This window comes from Rattus norvegicus, chromosome 8 (genome assembly GCF_021556685.1).
Source record: "Rattus norvegicus strain SHRSP/BbbUtx chromosome 8, alternate assembly SHRSP_T2T, whole genome shotgun sequence".
NCBI lineage: Eukaryota > Metazoa > Chordata > Mammalia > Rodentia > Muridae > Rattus > Rattus norvegicus.
The window spans coordinates 74,153,068-74,170,612 of record NC_141541.1 but is presented as its reverse complement, the minus strand read 5'-3'; the positions used below and the strand labels follow the sequence as shown (position 1 = coordinate 74,170,612).

Here is a 17,545-nt window from a genome sequence, read left to right as displayed (position 1 = left end):
ATACTGAATTTGCCAAAGCCTCAACATGACTTTTGAGTCTACATGCAATACTAATGATAGTAATAGGGGGTTAGGACCTTAGCTCTATTGGTAGAGTGCTTCTGTAGTATGCATGAAGCACTGGGTTCATCCCCAGTACAGCAACACAGTGAGCTCTAGACCAGTCAGGGCTATGTAAATCTGCAAAAATTAAAACAGCAGTATGATAAGAACAACAGCAGAGTACCAGTTATATTTCAAAATCTTAAAAGCACTGAGTAAATAAACAAAATGCCTAAGTAGAAGCTAGCAAGACCACTTACTAGATAAAGGTGCTTGCCACACAAACCTGACTATCAGAGTTCAACCACTAGAACCCACAAAAAGATGGAAGGAAAGAAGTAACTTTCAGAAGTTGTCTTCTGGGGCTGGAGAGATGGCTCAGCGGTTAAGAACACCGACTGCTCTTCCAGAGGTCCTGAGTTCAATTCCCAGCAACCACATGATGGTTCACAATCATCGGTAATGGGATCTGATGCCCTCTTCTGGTGTCTGAAGACAGCTACAGTGCACTCACATTATACATTAAATAAATAATATAAAAAAAGTTGTCTTCTAACCTACATATGAATACTGTAATATACATGTGTCTACCTACACACACACACACACACACAGAGAGAGAGAGAGAGAGAGAGAGAGAGAGAGAGAGAGAGAGAGAGAAAGAGAAAGACTGGACCACCACAAACAAACAGAGCAAATAAAACCCAAAGTTTTATTTATATTTTAGCATTGCTTTGGGAAACATTATTTAAAACCAATCCCACTCTCGTAAGTTTGCTCTCAATTTAGCTACTCAGCAGAAGCATCCAATATACCCAGGAGAGTCCCATGACCCTCAGCCAAATTCCTGGATCAACGAATTACAGTACGATGGAGGCTATGGACATGGTTTAGTGTAAAAAGTCTAAGTAAAGAAGCACAAGGACCTGAGTTAATCTCAGGCACTCAAGTAAAAAGCCAGGCATGATGGCACACAACTATAAATCAAGTGCTGGGGAAGCAGAGGCAGATAAATTATTAGGGCTGGCTGGATAGTAAACCTAGCTTACTGAAGTGATAAGTTGAGAGAGAGAGAGAGAGAGAGAGAGAGAGAGAGAGAGAGAGACAGACAGACAGACAGACAGACAGACTGAGACTCTAAAAACAAAGGTGAGAGAGGGGAATGATGGCTCATCAGTTAAAAACAGAGAACCCGAGTTCAGTTATCAATACCCACATCGCACAGCTGACAGATGCCTGTGATTCCATCTGTAAGGAATGTGACATCTCTGGGCTACAAGGACATCTGCATTCATGTATACAATACCACAAACAGACAAGAAATTAAAACAATCTGGATGTGGTAGCTCACACTTTTAAGCCCAGCATATGGAGGCAGAGGCAGGTGGGTCTATTTGAGTTCAATGCCAACTTGCTGTACAAAGTGAGTCCTAGAACAACAGGGCTGTATAGTAAGACCCTGTCTCAAATGAAGAAACAAACCTTTGAGGCTAAAGAGATCACTGGGGCATTAAAAGCAATACCTGCTCTTCCAGAGGACCCAGCTTCAATTTCCAGCACTCACTTGGTGGCTCATGACTTTTATTTCTAGGGGTTCTGACTACCTCTTCTAACCTTCCTGGGCACCAAGTACACATACGATACACATACATACATGCAGATAAAACATTCATACATATAAAATCAAGTAAGTCTAAAAAAATTAAGGAATGCCAGCCTTGGTGGTGCACACCTTTAATCCCAGCATTTAGGAAGGGGAGGCAGATAGATCTCTGAGTACCAGGCCAGCCAAGACTAAACACATTGAGATTCTGTTTAATTAACTCAGGTAAATTAAGAAAAGCATTCACCCCCAGCTCCGAAAAAAAGAAAAAAGAAAAAAGAAAAAAAAAAAGAAAAGAAAAGCATTCACACTCATTTTGTATATGAGCCCAGTTCAGTTCCCAGCACCTACACTGAGCATCTTACAACTGCCTGTACCACCTCCTGCAGGGGATCCAACATCCTCTTCTGGCCTCTGAAAGCATATGTGCACACACACAAATACACATATAAATACACATAAGAAATAAACTGGGGCTAGAGAGATAGCTCATTGATTAAGAATACATTACTCTTGCAGAGGACTTGAGTTCAGTTCCCAGCATTCACATCAGTTAGCTCATAAATGTCTGTAACTCTAACTCCAGAGAGACCCAACACCTGGCTGTCACATGCACACACTCACACCAACAAACATAATTAAAACAAAACAAACACCACAGGTGGAAGACTGCTGAGAAAGACACCTGAGGCTCGCCTCTGCTTTCACCTGCATCTCTAGATGGAGGCAGGAGAATCAGCACATGGAGAGTTCAACACCAGGCTACCTAAAGCACTGAAATCAGTAACAGAACAATAACAAAACCCCACAAATAAAAAACTCACAAATACCAAACTGTTAAAATTTCTCTATGCAAATGCAAGTATTTATACTTTGTTTTAAAGTTTTAAAACACTGGCTCATTTGGTAGGGACTATGTCTTAGTTTTGTAGCACCTTACAATACTTAAAAGTCTTGATGAGTTGAATATTACTGTTTATAACAGTTAAATGTTACTATCTAAATTAAAATGCTATTTTCAAATAAATAACCCAAGAGTTTGATGGGGAAAAAGTAGTGAGGCTAGGGCGATCAGTTAACACAGAATGTGTAACTGAGAAAACACGAGGATGTGAGTTCCAATCCTACACACCTTCCTAAAAGGAGCCAGGCATGAACTGTGCTTGCCTGCAGCCCAGCACTGAACAGCAGAGAGAGGTGGACCCTCACAACTCAATGGTCAGACAGCCTTGCCAAAAGACCAAGCTTCCAGTTTAGTGAGAGCTTGTCTCTGAAGGTGGTAAGGTAGAGAGGGACAGAGGAAGATACTTGATGTCTTCTTGTGGCCTCCACATGCATAGGGGCACCCCCCAACCCATTTATAAAGAGGCACCCATACACACATGCATACACATGTAGGTACTGCTTTTACACACACGTAAAATAAGAAAAATACACATTATACCAAAAGTAATACTACTGTATCTACAGAACTAGTTCCAGGACATTACATGACATTACAACTAAGTTACACTAAATTCAGAATGTTATAAAAAAAAACAATATATATATATATATATATATATATATGTATATGCTACAGTTAGTGAAAAATTAAATTCTATGATGCCCTGTTTCTAGGACTGGAACTTCACTATTCCATGACTACAGTATCAACGTGTTATGTCCCTTTTTATAAAGCACACCAGAGAATAACCTCACGTAGAGGCATAAACTCCCTTCTGGTCATTCTAGTTAAAGTACAACAAAATCTGCACATTTTTATGAATGATAATCCAGAAGTCGGATCTTCTAATAATATAAGGAATACATTTTGAGTATTAAAACTAATTTGGATCTCTCCAAATAAAAATGTATTTGATGAATATGAATAATCTAGTATACCCTTATATAATTCAGTATGAAAAGAAAATCAATGCAAGAAATCTAGAGTTGAATAGAAAAGAATGTCTCATGAAGAGAAACAGAATGTTAAAGAATAAGGACTAAAGATTCTGAATTCTAAACACAGGTAAGCTCCTGACCCAAGTCAACATTTCTCAATCACAAATTAGTAGGAATATTCAAATATAAGTTACAAAATGCTTGAAAAACCTTAAAAAGATTTTTTTTAAACTAAAGAGAAAAAACTCATTGTCCTAACCTGCTCCACACAAATCCCAATGGCCTTGAAATCAGTACTGGTAAGTGTGGCAACTTGGATTGAAAGTACGCTTGGTAACTGCAAAGCAGTGTTTCAAGGACTGAGCTTAGGTTAATCACAGCTGAGTACATAAAGACATTTATGCTGTCAGTACTGTCCTAACAAAAAGCTAAATTTCAAGGCACAGCACAGCCTTGCCTGTGAGAAGGCTAAAACTTCAGGACCAAGGGAAACTGTTAACTCTATAAAATGCAGTAAAAAGTGGGTATTCTTTATTAAATGCTTGTTTCATTTAATGAATCTCACATGTCTAGAGTAGACACTCAGCTCCTACTTTAGCCAGGAAAGCTAGGCAGAGCTGTTAATGGATAAGCACTATGGGAATAACCCAAAACAAAACATCCAAACCTAGCGGTGTCTGTCTGTCTGTCTGTCTGTCTGTCTGTCTGTCTGCCTGTCCACCCCCCACATGTATGTATGTATGTATGTATGTATGTATGTATGTATGTATGTGTCTTTCTCTGTCTCTCCCACTCCAACCCACCCCTAACAACCCTACTCCCCGCCCTGTGACTTTTCCATTTTTTTCTTTTCTGTATCTAAGAAAAAATTTTCAAGATAGGCTTCAATAATCAGATACAATAAATAACTTTAAAATATACCTTAGAAGTAATGTATATATAATATATGTATATATATTATTTAATAACTATTAGGAAGAAGAGGGACTATACAGAAGCAAAATGAGTAGGAAATAGAACTGTAGAAAAAAAATTGCAAAAAGAGACAGAAACCAAAAATTATAAAAAGATAGGAAAAAATGAAAGCTAAATAGAAGTCCTCTCTTACAAAATACTTTAATCTTTTTAAATTTTATAAACTGTACTGATTTGTATGTGTGCACATGAGTTCACATTCATGACTAACAATTCCAAGAAGAAATCAAGAAGGAAATGAGACAATTACCACTCAATAGCCTAAGGTAGAAGAAAAGTTCAAGGTTACCAGGGTCTGCCTACTATCTTTGAGGGGAAAAAAAAAAAACCAGATGATCATGAGTTCAAAAATCATCCCAAACCCCCCAACTATATAACCTGGGGATACCGTAGACTGTGTCTCAAAAACAAGAAAAAAGAAAAGGACCAGGACCACTTGGCTTTTGCAAATACATTCATGCAAAACAACTGGTTTGGAACCTAGTGCTCATTATCTACTTCTGCCTTGGGCAGAAGAATGGCTTAGGAAAGAAATAACTCCCCCAAGCTGTACTCTGACCTCATACACATTGTGAGATATGCACATGCAAAAGTGCGCCTGTACATGTGCGCGCACACACACACACACACACACACACACGCACGCACACAACATAAATGTGATAAAATTTTTAACGTATTTGCTCCCCAAAAGAATTTATATTTATAAGAAATTTCCAGCTGATGCTGATGCTGCTAATCAAGAAAGGACAGAGGATAGTGGTGCACACCTTTAATCCCACCAGTGTCAGTGGTCTCTTGTGAGTTTGAAGCCAGCTTGAGTTCAATTCCCAGCAACCACATGGTGGTTCACAACCATCTGTAATGGGATCTGATGCCCTCTTCTGGTGTGTCTGACTGAAGACAGCTACAGTGTACTCATATAAATAAAATAAAATCTTAAAAAAAAAAACAAAAACAAAAAACAAGACCCTAGATGAGCTGAGGTGATATACAACCTTAATCCCAGCATTTGGGAGAGAGAGGCAGATGAATCTCTGTGAGTTTGTGGGCAACTATCTACAGAGAGAGTTCTAAGATGGCCAGGGTTACACACACAGAAACTGTCTTGAACTACACATACACGCCCAACGCAGATTCTAGTCTGTCACTTTATATTTACTTCTCCTTATATTACAGTTTTATTTTGTTGTTGCTGTTATGGTTTTCACCAAATAAGTCTTGGAATGTGCCCTATTAACCCTCTTCTAGCCTGTTTTCTTACCAAATCAAATCATAACCATCTAGCCAGATGGTAGTTGGCACATAGCTTTAATCTCAGCACTCTGAGTTCAAGGCCAGTCTGGTCTACAGAGCAAGTTTCAGGACAGCCAAAGCTACACAGAAAAACCTTGTCTTGGAAAAACTAATTAATTAGTTAATGAATTAAATACAATTAATTAATTAAAAATAGTCATCATGTAAGCATATGGTTTTCAATACTGCTTACCCAGTGCAAACACCTGAAAAGGCTTGTTTTTTAAAATATCTGGTTATTGACGCAAGCGGTCCCCCCCCCCCCCCCCCGGAAGACAGAGAACAGCTTTGTGAAGTTGGGTTTCTCCCTCCATCTTATACAGGTTCTGAGTCCTATACAGCAAGGACTTTAACCCTCAAAGCTAGCTCACCAGACCCTGAATAGGTTTTTAACATCTATATCCTTTGATGCACATCTGTAGTTCCCACATTAGGGAGACTAAAGCAGAAAATGTTTGAGTTTGAGATCAACATAAGCCACAGAGAAAACATGAATACAAAGATTCTGTCTCCAATGAGTGAATGAACATATTTTTCCCCCAGATGAATAAGCTTCCCCAGGTAAATTAATGAACGAATTATGACTACTGGAATTTTCTTTCCTTTATATTCCTGCAGTATTCAGAGATTAAATCAAGTTTGCACTTAACTGTTACTCTACCTTTGAAGTCTTGTTTCTTCAACTTGATTAATAAAAGTACACACCATATCTTCATTTTTGTATCCCTATAATACAAGGATAGTGATGGATATGTGGTAGCAACTCTGACATTAGTTCTCCATTGAGTATTGATTCAATTTGGAATTCAGAGTTTTAAAATATTTCTAGTATATTTAATTCAGGAAACTACATTCTCACCTTTTAAAATATAATTATGCAACAAACTCATTTTCTTTGAGTCAGTTAGCTCCTTCCTTCCCCAATAGACAAGCAGGAGAAAAAATATTAATATACCACAATGATATGAATAATAAAATAATTAAAAGGCTTCCAAATGACTTCACAAGTTGCTTCCTTAGAGCAAACAGCTTTTCTAAATCCATTAAAGACTGTTTCAGAAACGATTAAAGAATGAAAGCACACACATTTAAAGATGCTAGAGCTCTGAACAGTTGTATGATTTGTTTTCTCAACAGATGTGCATCTCTTAAGCCCTGAATTCACCAGATGCATATTACTCTGTACTTTAAATTTTTACATAACACTCCACTCTAGTTTTATAAACACACTACCACATGAAAACAAAATTCAGCTGCTGCTTTATACCATTAAATTATTAACAGATTATCCCCATTGTGCAAAAAGAAAATTAAGGTTCATTTTAATACACTGAAATGCCTGTTCACTAAGTACAGGATATGATAACCTCACTATTATTTTTGCACTTGCTGATTTCTACCTGAATATCAAACATAATGAATTTAATAGAAACTAAAGCTAATGTTACAGGCTTATAATTCCAACACTGGGGAGGCAGAGGCAGGCAGATCTTAGTGAGTTCAAGGCCAGTCTGGTGTACAGAGTGAGACCCTATATCCAAAAAAAAAAAAAGAAGAAGAAGAAGAAGAAAAAGAAAACAAAAAACGAAACAAAAACAAAAAGAAGAGAGGAAGAGAAAGAAAAATGCTACAATAGTTTAAGATGTTTTTTAAAAAAGTGTGTGTGAGTTTGTGAACCTTGTGCCTTCAAAGGTCAGAAGAGGGTGTCAAATCCCTTATGATTACAGTTACAGAACGATATAAACTGTGTGGATAGTGGAACTAAAAACCTGGGTTCTCAACAAGATTTTGGAGTGGTCTTAACTAATGAGTTATCTCTCTTGCCCTACAATAGTAAAATGGCCTACTTATATTTCCTGGAAAATATGTCTTTTATAGCTTCCCTAATTTTTTTCAAAATTTAGTTATAACAACAATAGGACTACACTGAAATTCAGGAGGCCTGAAATTCTGTCCTATTCATTAACTAGCTGTACAACCTAAGCAAATGATTTAGCTTTCCTGCACTTAAGTGTCACATCTGGGAAATGAATGTGTCTTACTTGACTTCCTCCATGCTTTCTTTTAGCCTTCTAATTTCAAAATCTTTTCTGTTTTTAAATTTTATTTATTACACATGTGTATAATGAGTATGGAATTGGGCATGGTTCCTGGCATGTGAATAGAAGTCAGAGGACAACTCATCGAGTTTTCTCCTTCTACCTTTACTGAGATCACTAAGTTCAAGTCTTTAGGCCTGTGCAGCAACATTTCATGGCTCAATTTCATAATGTTTGAAACTTATGAAACAGAAACATTAATCAGATGGATTTCATAGTGTGAGCTTACATAGTGACTGATTTAGACAGCATCCATCTCTGGAGAACCTAGGGGCTTTCATACAGATAGTTCCAGCATGAAACTATTTCTCAAAAAGGAAGGTAGGGTGAGATGCCTGGCAGTGGTGGCACACACCTTTAACCCCAGAACTCAGGAGACTGAGGCAGGTGGGTCTCTGAGCTGAAGACCAGCCTTTTACGGAACAAGTTCCAGGAAGGCCAGGGCCACATAGAGAAACCCTATCTTTAACAATAAAAATAAAAAAAGCGAGAGAGAAGGGATTGAGGACAAAAGACCCCACTAAATATGAAGCTAGAATAGTATTTTTGTGTTTGTATCATAAATAAGCAAAATATTCAGGGGTTGGGGATTTAGCTCAGTGGTAGAGCGCTTGCCTAGCAAGTGCAAAGCCCTGGGTTCGGTCCCCAGCTCCGAAAAAAAGGAAAAAAGAAAAAAAATATTTAGATATTGTGAAACCAACTAAGATTCTGATGTTTTGGAAAACAAAGTGTTGTATAGGAGGGCAGAACAGTTATAAATCCAACTACAAGAATATCTGCTTAGCAATTAACATTTAGGCTATGAGAGAACTGTCTTAGGACATCATTCTACTGCTTTTAGAATCTAGCTATTTGACTCAGGCAAGATGTGTAATCTATCAAACCCAAGGCCCAGACTACAACGCCCAACACTAACAACAAATAAAGACCCAAAGAAAAGAGTATCCACAGGTCAAAATAAGAATAACACATAGTTCTTATACCTTTCACAAAGGTTAGCTCGAAAATGATCAGAGACCTAACAATAAACAGCAAAATGATATGTCAAAATTAGTACAAGAGAAAATCTTGGGCTCAGTAATAACTTCAAAGATTTAATACCCACAGTATTATCCATGGAGGGAAAATGACTAATTAGACTTTATAATTGGACATTAAAATTGGGGAGAAGGGTGGAGAAAAGGCCACTGGTTATGAGCACTTGCTGCCCTTCCAAAACACCTGGGCTCAGTTCCCAGCACCGCATAGCAGCTCACAGGCATCTAAAACCCCAGACCAAGGAGATGCCTTACTGAGACTCACAGGTACTGCAGGAACATGATCCACAAAAAATACATTCAGACAAAACACTTACACAGAAAAAATAATTTCTTTTAAAATTAAAAATAGGCTAGCAAAATGGCTTACCTGTGGGTAAGAGCCTTACTTACCATACAAGCTAGATAACATGAGCTCTATTTTGGTCACACAAGCACACAAGCAGAGGTGGGATAAGAGAACCAACTATACACAGGTGTCCTCTCACACATGTACACACACACACACACACACACAGTTTTCTTTTTCATATGTGTGTGTGTGTGTACATGTGTGAGAGGGCACCATGTGTATGCAGTGTCTCCAGAGGGCAGAGGAGAGCATAGATACACCCTGGAACTGGAATTATGGCCAGTTGTGAGCTGCCATGTGGGTGTGGAATACCAAAGTCAGGTCACCTGTTAAAAACAGCAAAAGCTCTTAACTTATAAGTCATCTCTTCAGCCCCAAGCAAAATAAAATAAAATAAATTAGAATATACAATTTAAAAACAGGCCAGGAAGATGGCTCAGTAGGTGAGGACACTTGCTGTCAAGTTTAATGATCTAAATTTCACCCTCAGATTGAACACAGTGGAAGGGAAGAATTGACTCCCACAAGATGTCCTCTGACCTCCACATAAGCACTGTAGCATGGGCTCCCAAGCATACACTCTAACATTTTCATTGCTGTTGTGTTTTCAGACAGTCTCTATTTAGCCCTGGCTGGCCTGGAACTTGCTATGTAAACCAGTCTGGCTTCAAACTCAGAGATAAGCAAGACAAAAAAAGTTGAAAAAGTATGATAAAGGACTTGTATCAAAATACATATTATAAAATAAAACAAAAGAACAGGAACTGGGGAGATGGCTTATTGGTAAAGTGCATGAAGATTTGACTTTTTTTTTAAAGATTTATTTATGTTATGTATATAAGTACACTGTATCTGTCTTCAAACAGACCAGAAGAGGGTATTAGATCTCACTACAGATGATTGTGAGGCACCACGTGGTTGCTGGGATTTGAACTCAGGACCTCTGGAATAGTCAAGTAAGTGCTCCTAACCACTGAGACATTTCTCCAGCCCCCGAGCTGGAGAAAAGCCAGTTTGGTGGTGTGTGCCTTTAATTCCAACACTAGGGCAACAAAGGCAGGCAGACCTCTGAGTTCCAGGCATCTGGAGCTACAAAATAAGAACCTGTCTCAAACAAAACAGAACAGCCCAGGTATGGAAGTTCACATGTATAATCCCAACACAGTGAAGGAAAAACAAGATTCTGAAGCTCTCTGGGCTGCTAAGTACCTGACAGCCAGGTAAGTCCTCCGTACAGTGAGAGATCCTGTCTCAAAAATTAAGTGGAAAGGTGGGAGAGATGGCTTAGTAGTTAAAAGCCCTGGTTGACCTTCCAGATGATCTGGTTTGACTCCTAGCACCCACATGGCAGTTCACAACCAGCTAAAATTCCAGGGAGTGTGACAGCCTCTTCTGGACTCCGAGGACACCAAGCATACACATGTTTGCAGATACACATGAAGGCAAAATACCCATGCACATAAAACTAATTAATTAAAATAAATGGAGAATAATTGATGACAGACAACATTGAGCTCTGGCTTCCATAAGTGAGCACACATCTATACCCCAGCACTTGAGAAATGGAGGCAGGAAGATCAGTTGTTCAAGGCCAGCCTATACTACATGAAAGTCTGTCTCCAAAAAGAAAAAAAAGAAAGAAAGAAAAAAAAAAAGGAAGAAAAAAAGACCCCAAATTGTATGGTGTTGCCCATGAGTCCTAGTACTCAAGAGGCAGAGGAAGGCAAATTTGTGAGTTCAAGGCCAACCTGGTCTATATCATGAGTTCCAACCCAGCCAGGGATACAAAGTTAGACCTTGTCTCACAAAAGGGGTGGAGGAAACAAACTAAAATGGTAGGTATTTCTAAAAGCCTTCAAAATCAAGCAAGGCAAAAACTATCTTAAAGATAATTATGAACTGTAGTTAACCATACACCCTCATGCTGATTCATTAATTTTAAGAAATGCAGAGCACTAACATAAAATATGAGGTGAAACTATTAAAGAAAAGAGACATCCATAGAATTCTCTACATTATCTGTTCGATAATTTTGTAAGTCTAAATTTAAAAATTAGCAGTAAAAAAGGAACTGGGCACACACACGAGAAAAACACAGCAAGGCATACATGCCACACAAAGTATACGGTACCACTTTAGACTAGAGAAGTTCTAGAAAACTAAAAACAAAAATACCCCCTCCATTTCCCCGCCACTCATCAGTCTTCTGTTCACTGGCATCTTACATTAGAACGACCCCTAGGAAATACACAAAAAAACTCAACTGGAAAGCTGAAAGAAACTGTAGTTGTTAGTGATTTAGGAATCTGAGATGAAATCTGATTATTATAGACATTCAAGTGTGCATTGTGTACATACACACACATACCCTTCCTCATTGGCGATCAGAAGTATTTCAAAATTTATTCAGAGGGATGTACGTCATCTATGATACTTTCATTGAGAGGCCCAGAAGTCCTTTAACTAGAATAAGGAGTCATGGGGGGGGGGGCAGAAATGAACACAGATCTAATAGTATGTTTCCTAGAAGAATTATGCCCCATTTTGATGGAGACATCAAACTGTGGTAAACACTAAGCATGCCCAAGCACTAAGAGAGAAACTGTACCAAATCCTCTTTGGTGAAAAGGGCAACAGCTATTTTGTTCTCCCTCCTTCTCTGGCCATGCTGCAAAAGCCAAGAGAAAATCCTTCCCCAGAATGTCCACACCTCCATTGTGACAGGAAAAAACATTACTATCCCTAGCATCCCAGCCCCACATAACTACGCTGCCCACTTGAAGCTTCTAAGCGAGGGACCGACTACAGTGGTGTAGGGACAGTCCATCTGTCTTCCTATCTCACCAGAACATTCCTGCTGGAGACAAAGCATGAGTCTCTTCTGTGCAGATGGCTCTCTCTTCAGGCCATTTCTAGGACACACATTAGTTCTCCTTTACAGCCTATCAAAGATGCCTGCGTCTCTCGGGTCAGGCTAAGTACCAACTGCTATAGACTCAGCAAGGTATGGTTTTTCTCAGTTCTGGAATCCGACTGCTCCTGTTTGGGATTTATTTCGATTCAAATGTACCCAGCACCTGCCTGCCAAAATAATCCAAATTGAATTGGGTATACATTTTAGATGAAAACTAAGTCATAAGTATATAGGTAAGGAAAAACTATTGCTCCAAGGAAAAAAATGGAGTGTTTGTCACTAAATAAAAATTCTGAGCAGACTTTTTTTTCTGGTTGTGATTTATGGAATCAATAAAGATTTATTCTAATATCACTATTTATTATAATTTTTTCTTTTAAAAAATAGCTTTCACCAGTAATTAAACTATAGTAAGTGGAAATGACAAAAATGGCTTATCAATACCAGACCCGAGGGCACAGGCCTGTAATCTTAGCACCTGTGAGACAACACAGTTAGATCAAAAGTTTAAGGCTAGCCTTGACTATATTAAAAGTTTGAAGCCAGCTTGGGCTGCAAGAGACCCTGTCTCAAAACACAAAAGCCAAAAATAAAATAAAATGTTTATCAAAAAAATAGTAACAAATACAGAAGCTAGCTCATACCCAGAGAATATTAAATAATTCAACAGTCACCTTTAACCATTGCCTATTATCATACTATGTAACTCAACATAACAATCCATGTAATTTAGTTACACACTCACTGATAGTTGATATTATATAATCTAAATCTACTGAGGGTTTGTATTTTTGAAAAACAATCTGATGAACTCAAAGCCACAAAACATGGGAGGGGGAGGAAAGAAGGAATGTGAAACAGATGGCATCTGATTTTTTTCCCTGAGTCCATCTTGAACACAATCCCAATAATGTCAAAATCCAATTTAGCTTTCTAAATAAGAAATCTATAACACTTAAAATGGTAATTCCCAAGTAAATTCACTCTTTTTCTCCTCCCAGCTTCTCAGAGATTCTATATTAGACACCAATGCATAGAATTGCTGTTAAGAAAAAAATTATCATTCTACAAATTCAAAGTTCTTCCAGGAAAGTGTACTATGTATGTAAAGTCACTGAAGCAGTCACTATCAAACCGGGTTATAGCAAAATCTAACTACATTCTATTATGTACCTTAACACAAAGATTATTTTTATATATTAATATAAATATTTGAAAGTAATAACCTTAATATAGGGATTATTTAACTTAATTAGAAGCTAAATAATCATCTCCATAAAATATACTGTAAGATAGAAACAAGCTCAGGAGAGCAAAGTCACTTGGTTAGTAAAACAAAGTAGTTTCTGGACTGTTTTTATTTTTAACATTTCCACAGTAACTCTTTTATTCCTGATTTAACAGCACCACAACATAATTAACTATTGTGCTCACTTTATAATTCTCCTATATTGTGCATATGTACAAAAGTATGTGTGTCTGTTTCCTTACATATACCTCCTCTATCACGCCTTAACTTTTAACATCATCAAAGAGCTGTTCAAGAAAGGGTCAGTAGTTCTCAGATTCGCTTACCAGCAAATTCCACAACTGCCAACTGCAAAGATCTTTGGATTGGTCACATACTACTACTTCTTTTTTTTTTTTTTTTAAGATTTTATTTAAGGTATATGAGTACACTGTCACTGTCTTCAGACACATCAGAAGACGGCATTAGATCTCATTACAGATGGATGTGAGCCACCATGTGGTTGCTGGGATTTGAAGTCAGGACCTCTGGAAGAGCAGCCAGTGCTCTTAACCACTGAGCCATCTCTCCAGCCCAGTCATATACTTCTTATAGAAGAGATCGCCAGGATAAGAATCCAATGGTTTTGTATTTGTTACATATAATTTAGGCAGAATTTTTCACACCAATAGTATTATCCTATTCCTTATATGAAAATAAACAGATTAACATTTTATAAAAAGACAGATAAAAGATAGGCAGTGCTGAGAGCTAGCAAAGACAGCATGACCTCAACTTTAAGATTAAAAAAGTAGTGAAAAAAAAACAATTCAAAAAACAGCCAAAAACCTAGATACGAATTTAAGACTTCCCTTTTAAAAGCCATTTGAAATCTGAATCACCACACCAAAAATCCTCAACTACAGCAAAACAAAAATTCAACTCTGCTTAAAACAAAGTAATTGAAATTTTCTCTCAAATTGTATAAAAAATATATAACGCTCTCTAAAAGGTCAAACTGAAATGCAAAGTTTGTACCTACTTTTCATGCAAAAAATTATATGTACTCAGCCCCTTTGAATATAAAGTACATTTGAAATGTTTTAAATTACTAACTGCAGAGACTAAAGAGATGGCTAAGCTATTAAAGGCATTGACTGCTCTTCCAGAGGACAAAGGTTCAAATCCTAACACCCAAATGGCAGCTCATAACTGTCTGTAACTCTTAAGATCTGACATTCTTACACAAACATACAGGCAGGCAAAACACCAATGCACATAAAATAAAGGTAATTAAATAAAGTATATATAAAAATTACTAATCACAAAGAAAACCTGTTAGTTGAAAATCCAATATAAACTGTGGTGGTGCCTGCTTTTAGTCCCAGCATTCAGGGTGCAGAGATAAATGGATTTTTGTGAGTTGCAAGTAAATCTGGTATACAAAACAAGTTTTAAACCAGCCAAAGCTACACAGTGAAACCCTTTGTCAAAAAGAAAAGAAAAGCCCAACATAATAGGGTACATAGGGAAAACCAGTCCATCCATCCATCCATCCATCCATCCATCCATCCATCCATCCATCCATCCATGGGACTTGAAAGCGCATGCCTTTAATCCCAGTACTTGGGAGGCAAAAACAGGTGGATCTCAGTGAGTTCAAGGCCATCCTGATCTGCCAAGGGAGTCCAGGACAGCTAGGGCTATGCAGAGAAACCCTGTCTCAAACAAAATCAAACAGGCTACAAAGACCTATAATTTTAAATCCACAAAGCAAATGAGCATTTATCAATATTTCATTTTCTAAGATCATTTCTACATTCTGATGACTAATGACTTAAAGGGAAAAAATTGTTGTATTTTCATTTATTTTATAGTTTATATAAAATTTTCTAGAAGTCAGGTGAATTAGCATACAGCTGTAATCCCAACACTCAAGGGGAAAAAGTATCTCACGATCAAGGCCAGTATGAGTTTACATGGCAAGACAGTCTCAAAAAAAACCAAATCAAAACAAAACAACAATGTAGAGATTATCTGAGAAAAGCCTATAAAATGTACTTTGGTCCTTTCAAGAAATAAACATACTGTGCTTGATACATGCTTTAGGAAACCATTGATTTAATGTTGTATTTAATGCTACTTATGATCAATTTCTAGGGGCTAAAGTATATCTCAATAGTGAAAACCATAGTATGTGTGAGACTCTTCCGGATTGAAGGCCCAGAACTACAAAAGAAATAATAATAAAGCTGGGCGTGGTGGAACATGCCTGTAATCCCAGCACTGGAGAAGCAGAAGCAGGTAGATCTCTATGAGTTCAAGCCAGCATGGTCTACCTAGTAACTTCCAGGCGAGCCAGAGCTACATAGTGAGATCCTGTCTCAAAGAAAACGAAAAGAAAAAAAAAAAAAAACATATATAGTATAAAAAAAACCCTAATTCCTGTCGTATATTCTTTGAATATTACCATCCAGCTTCTTTTTCAAAAACCCCCTTCCACTAAGTTGGGCTCCGTTAACTATGTTGACTGTTGACAATCTTGAAATTCAAAGGTGCTTGTTTTAAATGAAGTTATATAAGTAATCACCTTTCTTTTGACACTGATTAGAATTTAATTCCTACTTGTGAAGAGGCTGAAACTCTGCTATAGTCTATGACTTGACCAAGGTCAACACCTAGTAAGAGGCGCAGGGTGAGTTCATTCCCAGAATTATCTTTCGAAAAGCCAATACTTCCACTTGAATATATTATCTCCTTTAAAGATTAAGAGACAGCTCAATCATAGGAAAGGGACTCTTGTCTCTCCAAATGTTCACTCTTTATTCTAAGACATATACTATACTTCCTACAATTCGGTTACTTAAACAAAATGAAGATAATATTTCTAATTCACTTAAAACACAGCAGGTTTACTGGCAGGTGACAAAGGTTGGAAAAGGCTTGCCTAAACATGTCTCGTCGAGACCACTAAATATGGATTTCCTGGTGATTTTTTTTCTTTAAGCATGTTTATTTACAAGGCTACGTTTGAATACAGTCAGATGCCTTCCAGTATTGCATTTTCTAAGAAAATTTATACCAGATACATATCGGGCTGGGAGACTGCTAGAATATGCCATTCTGACACTTTGCAAATATCCGAAATACCATTGGGGGCAACAAACCCAGTTCTACACTCTTGCTTTACGACGTTGTGCGTACCCTCCAGGGGGACACCGCTCCTATAGGGCGCCCTGCGGAGGGAGCAATAAAGGAAGAAGCGGGGGAAGCGCACGGAAGTTGGGTGGAGGGAGGTCTCATTACCCACTCTTCTGCCCTACCTCTGCCAAGGGCGGCTCCACAGTGCCCAGCAGACACGAAACCTAACAAGCCCTCGAAGCCCGGCTCTGTCCCAACAGAGAGAGCATGGGACGCGGACAATGTGAAGCATAGGATGACCACAGCCCCCTCGCCAAGTCCATACCCTGATTTCGGTCCTGGAGGATGCTCCCCCTTCTTTTCAGAGCGGGCACTCCAGGTGGGAAACTCCCGGTCTGCATTGGCTTCAGAAAGGGCGCCTCCTACGACGGGGTCTAACCCGCAACTCTTCGCATGCAGGGACCCTGGTCCTTCTGTCCCGCCCCCGCAATCCTCCACGGACGGGCCCGCGCCCCACCCGGGATCCCGGCGTCCACTGCCCCGCCCCAGCGAAGGGCCCCCAAAACCCTTCTCTCTCTTTCTCACACGAGCGCGCACACACACACACACACACACACACACACACACACACACACACATCTCCTCAGTCTCCTAAATCTAGTCGAATCCAGAGCACCTACCTGTATCAGCCGTGTTCCACTGTTCCAAGGGGGCGGACGCGGTCCCCTCCCTGAGGCAACGACTGCTTCTCTCAACCACCCCTTAAGCCGCAGCTTTGCTTTCCCAGGAGCGGGAGGGAGACGAGGAGGCGGAGGGGAGGGGGAAGACCAGTTGAGGGGCGGCCGGAGCCAAGCCGGAAGTGCTAATGCTGGTTCCACCCACCTCCCGGAGCCGCAGAGCATCCTCGCTCTCCTGATAGGACAAACCCCAGCCATCTCTGTGAAATTCAGACCACCACTTCCGGGTCGTCCATG

The 17,545-nt window shown here is 38.9% G+C and overlaps 1 protein-coding gene across 12 annotated transcripts in view; it reads right to left on the bottom strand.

The window, feature by feature from the left end:
• The window catches only part of Csnk1g1 (casein kinase 1, gamma 1), a 137,178-nt gene extending 119,743 nt beyond the window's left edge, over positions 1-17,435 (bottom strand). For 7 of the 12 annotated variants that reach the window (NM_001431618.1, NM_001431626.1, NM_001431625.1 and 4 more), the window contains 1 exon segment: positions 17,252-17,435. The gene's annotated coding sequence lies outside the window, so the exon portion shown is untranslated. 12 annotated transcript variants of the gene reach the window in all.
• Between the last annotated feature and the right edge of the window lie 110 nt (positions 17,436-17,545).